This window comes from Mandrillus leucophaeus, unplaced genomic scaffold (assembly GCF_000951045.1).
Source record: "Mandrillus leucophaeus isolate KB7577 unplaced genomic scaffold, Mleu.le_1.0 Scaffold155, whole genome shotgun sequence".
NCBI classification, from domain to species: Eukaryota; Metazoa; Chordata; class Mammalia; order Primates; family Cercopithecidae; genus Mandrillus; species Mandrillus leucophaeus.
The window spans coordinates 684,353-692,085 of NW_012101532.1; positions in this window are offsets into that span (position 1 = coordinate 684,353).

The window sequence follows — 7,733 nt, forward strand, 5'->3', positions numbered from 1 at the left end:
TTGAGGTGTGTTGGCCTCTGTATCCCTTTGACGTGTGACTTCACTTTGGGAGTGCATTTAATTATTTTCTGGTACACATGCATAACACAAATTCCAGGCACATCTTGGACTTTGCATGGTTCCAGCCCTAGAATCAGCCAGTTTATTCAGAAATCCCTGGTTTCTTCTTTGGGGGAAAGGCATTTAGAAACCAAAATCTGGATGCCATGTGGGCTTATTGTTACTGCAATATTATAGATTCTGGGCCCTTTGATGATTTCATACTGATATCTTTCATTCTAACCTACCCAAAGGATTGCCTTTCTGCATTCCATGTTTGTACCTTTCTTGTCTATCAGTGAAAACCCCAGCTCCCAACAGCATCGATGTATTTATTCAAAGGCTCAATCCTAAAATGCATAAAAAATAATTTCAGAACTGAGGCATTGAAACCCAACCCAACAATAAACCTGCAAAGCAGAGATCCTGATTTTTTTGTAGTTCTTGTTTTCATTAGCCTGATGGTATAAAGTTCTCTACTGTTTTCAAAAGTTTTTATATTTGCCATGAACTGAATTGTATCCTCCTAAAATCCACATGTTGAATCCCTAATCCCCAACATGACTGTACTTGAAGATAGGGCCTTTAGAGTATAATTAGAGTTAAATGAAATCATAAGGGTGGGGCCCTGATACAATAGAGTTAGTGTCCCTATAAGAAGAGATGCCATAGAACTCACTGTAAGTGTGCACAAAGTAGAGACCCTGTGGGCACACAGTGAGAAGGCAATGGTCTGCAAGCCAAGAAAAGAGGGCTGAGAATGAAATAGACAGAGCTAGCAGATTGATCTTGGACTTTCCGGCCTCCAGAGCTGTAAGCCATACATTTCTGTTGTTTAAGACACCTAGTCTGTGGGTATTTTGTTAGGGAAGCTCAAGTAGACTAATACAGCATTAGTCCTTTTTCCCTTCAGTATGGTTAACAAATAGTTCTGTTGAAAGATGTTTACTTTTCCACTCTTGTTGGCTTAATGTTATTTTTAAATATTTAAAACATTACCATGTTTCCAAAAGCAAAATCTGTTAACAAAAGTACACTTAAAGAAGGCTTACTTCTTCCTCTGTCACGTTCACAGCATATCAATCCATCTTCTGTACATAAGAAATTTTGTTAGCTTTTGTTTGCCCTGAGTTGTTTCTTTTGTAAAAATAATATACACATCTATAACTAGGTTTACATTTGCTCTTCTTTCTCATTTCAAAAGTATCACTGTATATTCTCCTTTACATTTTGCTTTTGTAGCTTGCCAATATATACTGCAAATTGTATCATATAACTTCATAAAGACTATTTCTATTCTGTGTTATATCTACTTGGTTAGAAGAATTTTGGGCTTAGTATGGTGGCTTATGCCTATAATCCCAACACTTTGGGAGGCCAAGGCAGGAAGATGCCTTGAGCCCAAGAGTTTGAGACCAGCCTCAATAAACAAAATTAGCCAGGCATTGATGGTGTTTACATTAGTTGATATGCTATTTTTGAGCTTTTTATTTCTTCCTTTTAGTCATTCAATTGTGCATTCATGTATTCATTCATTCCTCTATTTATATTTTTAGTCTCAGTATAGATTAATAAATTCCTTTGTATTCATTGTGTTACAATCTATTATTCCTATTATTTAATGAGATCTGTTGGCTTCCATATCCCTTTGACATGTGATATCACTTTGGGTCCCAGCTATTCAGGAGGCTGAGGTGGGAAGATTGCTTGAACTGGGGAGGTTGAGGGTACAGTTACCCAAGACCACACCATTGCACTCCAGTCTGGGTGACAGAGTGAGACCCTGTCTCAAAAAATATATATATTTTGGATGAAAAAATACTGAATGTAAAATATCACAAAATTGTGGAATGTAGCTAAAATCATGCTTAGAGGGAAATCAAATCTTTGCTTGCATATGTTAGAAAACAAGAAATACTGAAAATAAATTATTCTTGTATGTATCTAGAAAAGTAGCAAATTAAAGCCATAAAAGTAGAAGAAAGGAAATAATAAAGATAAAAAACAAAAGTCATTAAAAATGTAGAGAAAATAAGCATCTCCAGAAGTGTATTTTTGAAAAAGATAGATAAAATGGGTAAACCCCCACATAGTAAATTCCCTATTTTTCATGAATCAAAGACAGATGACAAAAATTATTAATATTAGGAATGAAAAAATCTTTTAGACATTAAATATTAGTTAGAAAATATACTGGACAATTTGCAAATAAATTTGACAACTTTGATGGAAGGGACAGTTTTCTTAAAGCAACTTACAAAAGCTAAAACCAAATAGAAATGTGAAGATACCCAGATCAAATAAACAAGTAATATTTTCAAATAAAAATATCCCCACAAAGAAAATTCCTGGTTTATATGATGTCACCAGTGAAGTCTTCCAAATATTTGAGAAAGAAACAATGCCATTATTAAACTAACTTTTTCAGGAAATAGAAAAACTGAGAACACATCCTAATTTATTATGAGGTCAGCAGTATCTTGCTAATGAAACAAAGGCAAACCAGTGTCAGTCACTTTAATATATTAAAAGAAAAGAATAGTGTACAGTCATTTTACTGAATATAAAATTTAAAAGCTTTAAAAAAAACCCAGGAAATCAAATATAACAATCTATTAAAAAAGATAGTACAACAGCCCAAATTGGGATTATTTGCAGGAATGCAAGGTTAGTTTAATATTGGAAAATTGATCAATTCACCACATTAACAGAGTAAATGAGGAAAATCTGATTATTTTCAATGGGCATAGAAAAAGCATTTGATGTAATTTAGTAACTGATAAAATTTAGCACCTGCCATGAAAAGAAAAATTCCTTAATAAATAAGAAGTAGAAGATATTAGAAATGGAAGTTAGAATTTCTTAACAAATAAGAAATGTAAGTGTATTCTGAAAAAGGGCATGACAAAAAAGCTATAATGAATACAATACTTGATGTGGAACTGAAGCAGCATTGTTTTCTGGGGTAAATACCCAAATTTGTTGTCTCATGGCCATGGAAAACTATGATGCGGACCCACAAAGATTGAGGTTCAGAGCAGAAGTTTAATAGGCAAAAGAAAGAGAAGAGCACTCTCTGCTGAAGACAGAGGGGTCCTGGAGAAATGGGTTGCCAGTTCCACAGTGAAATGCAAAGAGTTTTATAGATGAGCTTGAGGAGGTAGTGTCTGATTTACCTAAGGGACAAAAGATTGGTTGAACCATGTATGCCATTTGCATAAGGCATGAAAAACTGGTTAGGACTAGGTGTGTCATTTGTGAAAAAGCTGGCTGCCACACCCTAATCTTTTATTATGGAGATGGGCTCTCTGTCTAACTGGTGCCATGTTGCCTGTTCCTTTACTGCACACGTGGTGATAAAGAAAAGGAAAGATGGAGCCTCCATGTTGAACATACCTGACTTCCAGGTAGTCTTTTTCTATTGGTACAGCTGCCGGCTTTCACCTGTTCAAGTTTCCAATTTGCTTATCTATGTCTGCAGATTGATTTTTCAGGCTGCTCTTTGTTAGAAAGGAAATAATTTTTGTTAAAAGGGAAATTCTGCTTTTAGTTAAAAGGAAAATTCCACTGAGGACTCCATTGCCCTTACTATCTGCCTAAATAATTTATTTCTGTCTCCTGTATCAGAACTATTAAAAATGTCCCTTCTGAGATCAGGAAGGAGGTAAGACTATGTATTATCTCTATTTTTATTCAATGTTGTACTGTGGTTCCTAGCCATTGTAATATGGCAAGAAAAATAAATAATAAAGACCAGAAAGAAAGAATGAAATGGCATTGTTTATGAACAACCTAATTGGTTTTAAATTCAAAAGCCTATGAAGATAAACAAAATTAGTAAATGAATTTAGCAAGGTCACTAGATATAAGAACACTGTGTAAAAAGCATTTCTTTTTTGTACTAACAGCAAACAACAAGAAAATAAAATTTAAAATAATGATCACAATAGCATAAAAAATATAAAATGATTGGAGAAAAAATCTGACAAAAAGTAATGCAGGACTGCTATGTAGAAAAATACTAAATATCACTGAAAGAAATTAAAGAAGACTTAAGTAAACTGAGGGATATATCATGTTTTTTTATTGAAACAGTAAAGGTATAGATTCTCCTAAAATTTTTTTTTTTTTTTTTTTTTTTGGAACATGGTCTAGCTCTGTTGGCTATACTGTAATGCAGTGGCATGATCTCGGCTCACTGCAACCTCAGGTCCCGGATTCAAGTGATTCTCGTGCCTCAGTCTCCTGAATAGCTGGGATTATAAGTGGGAGCCACCATGCCCAGCTAATGTTTGTATTTTTTGTAGAGACGGGTTTTCATCATGTTGGCCAGCCTTGTCTCAAACTCTTGACCTCAAGTGTTCTGCCTGCTTTAGCCTCCCAAAGTGCTGGGATTACAGGTGTGAGCCACTGTGCATGGTCAAGATTCTCCTAAAATTTATCTACATTTCACTACTATTTCAATCAAAGTCTCAAGAGGCCTATTATATGGAATTTGAAAAGTTTTCTATAATAGTTATATAAGATGCATAGGGCCAAGAATAGCAAAACTGATGTTAAAGAGCAAATTAGAAAGACAACAGCACTAGATATTAATGCCTATTACAAAGCTCCAGTAATGAACACAATATGGTTTTGGTCCAGGGCAAAATAAATAGAAGAAAGGAAAGGCAAAAGAAACCAGAAAAAAAGCTTGCATATAAGTAGACATCTGATCTGTGAAAACTGTGACTCTGCAGTGATTAATATGGAGAAAACAAGGTCTTTTTATCTCCTGGGACTCAGTCAAGTGTTTCTCTATATGGAAAAACAAAAGTAATCTTGACACCACCTCACATCATACTAAAAACTTTCAAACAGAATTTCGACTAAATGGTCAAGGCAAACAGAAAAGCTGTTAGGAGAACACAGAGGAGAATACCTTCATGGTATTCTGAGGGGTATATCATGTTTATTTTTTAAAATAGTGAAGTTAGATTAAAATAAAGGTATAGCCAGACTCTGTCTCTTACCTAGATATAGGTAAAGGTTTTTTTTTTAAGCCAAAAACATACCAAGTGTAATGGGTAAATGGATACAAGAATTATATAAAATTATAAACTTCTCTTTATCAAGAGACATCATTGAGTCTGTGAAAAGGCAAGGCACAGAGTGGGAGAAGACTTTTGTAACACCCATAGTTGACAAAGGATTCGTGTGCAGAATATATAAAGACTGCCTATGAATCAATCAAATGAAACCTCACAAAAATGGGCAGAAGCCTTGAACAGGTAAATTGAATTGTGCACTTTTTATATGTTTATTGGCCATTTGTATGCACTATGTTGCATGCACATTTACACGTTTATTGGCCATTTGTATTCACTTTGTTGTATGTTTGTGTACATATAATGAAGTGCATACAAATGACTAATAAATGTATTAAAAATGCTCAAATTTATGGATCATCAGTAAAATGCAAACTGTAACTAAAATGAGATGTCCATAAGCCCATGAGAGTGACAGAAATTATATATATGCATATATAACATATATAACACATTTATAACACACATATTTATAACACACACATATAACATATTTATATATTTTATTTATATTATACATGTAATTATTACTATACATAAATAAAATAGCATACAAACACACACACATACACATGCACCACAAATCAACAAACTAATAATACACTAATAACCAACAGCCCCAAGTATTGGTATTGTGGAAAGTAAATTCACACATTCAAAAGTGTAAATTGTTAATCCCACTGGAAAACTCTTTGACAAACCTGTTAAAGCTGAAAACGGTAACCCTATGGCCCAGCAATGCCAATCCTAAATGCATACTCAAGAGAAATGTGTACTCAGTACCCCAAAAGGAAAAGCATGTCCATAGTAGCATTTTTCAAAATAGCCAAAACTAGAAACACCCTACATATTCATCAAGAGAATTAACAAATCAGTCATGACATATGGTATTAGTCGGGGAACTTATTAGGTATTAACTCACACTATCACAAGGTTCCACAATAGGCTGCCTGTAAGCTCAGGAGCAAGGTGAGCCTGTCCAAGTTCCAAAACTGAAGAACTTGGAGTTTGATGTTCAAGGGCAGGAAGCATCCAGCACAGGAGAGGGATGTAAGCTGGGAAGCTAGGCCAGTTTCTCTTTTCATTTTCTGCCTGCTTATATTTTAGCCACACTGGCAGCTGATTAGATTGTGCCCACCCAGCTTAAGGGGATCTGCCTTTCTCAATTCCTCTGACTCAAATGTTAATCTTCTTTGTCTGCATCCTCGCAAACACACCCAGGATCAATACTCTGTATCCTTCAACCCAATCAAGTAGACACTCAGTATTAACCATCACAAGTCTACCCCTTGTCAACTTGAACCCATACACATCTCCTAAGATCATACATAATCTTCAAATAAAGACAATAATAAGGTCATAATTACATCTAACATAATACAACTATCCTTTGTACAACCAGAAACGCACCAATCCCCAACCCAAATTCTATTACATAAAGTTAACAATACTTAAATGTTGATGTGAAGTCAATAAATCTTATGCCACATGATAAAAGAGAAAGGAAATAAACTGAAGATGTTTTCTAAGTACAAGTGTATACATGCACGAACATGTTTTTAGCAAAAGAAGGAGGAAATACTTATTACAATTACAGTCCTCATTTTTGCAGCTGGTCACGTGGTTGTAACTGATATTGATGACTACCTTCTTCTACTACCCACTCTGCATTCCTTTTGTCTTTAGCAAGCACCTCAGCAGGTCGTGGTTTCTTTCTTGTTGGAGTGACCCAATAACAAACCAGTCGTGACATACTGATGTAATAAAATATTCCAGCCAATGAGAATGAACTATTGCCACATACGATCAAACGGATTAATCTCACACATCTAATGTAGAGCAGAAGCAGCCAGACGCAGAAGTGTAGGCATTGTATGAGGTTCAAAAGTGGCCAAGACAGACGTTATGTGATGAAAGCCAGTATACGGGCTACCTTTGAGGACGCAGCCTGTATAAAAGCTTTCTGGGGGGTCTATGGCTGTTTCTTTCTTGATATGCTTGATGGTTGCAGGGTGCATTTTCTTTCTAAATGATCATCCATTAAAATGAGCGATGTGTGCACTTATCTGGCAATAAGACATTTATTAAACAAAAAAATGAAGCCTGGGTTTTACCTCTCCCAGATGTCAATTGAATTTTTGAAGTGGAGAGAGAGGCAGGGGACTAAGAATAATGACATTATATTTATTGAAGATTATTGAGTGCCAGGTCTGTATTTATTCTATTTCATGCCATTTTATAATTTAATAAAGGTAGCTGTTCTAACTCCCATTTTACATGTGGAAATTGGGATCTAGAGAAATTAAATAACTTGCCTAGATTACACCCCTAGTAAAAACCAGTCCCAGGGTGTGCCCAGGCTTTAACCCAAAGTATAAGTGAGATTTTCAGGATCTGCAGCTGTTTTGAAAAGGAAAAAAGGGGCCACGCACAGTGGTTCACACCTGTAATCCCAGCACTTTGGGAGGCCAAGCCAGGTGGATCACCTGAGGTCAGGAGTTCGAGACCAGCCTGACTAACATGGCAAAACCCTGTCTCTACTAAAACTACAAAAATTAGCCGGGCATAGTGGCAGGCACCTGTAATCCCAGCTACTTGGGAGGCTGA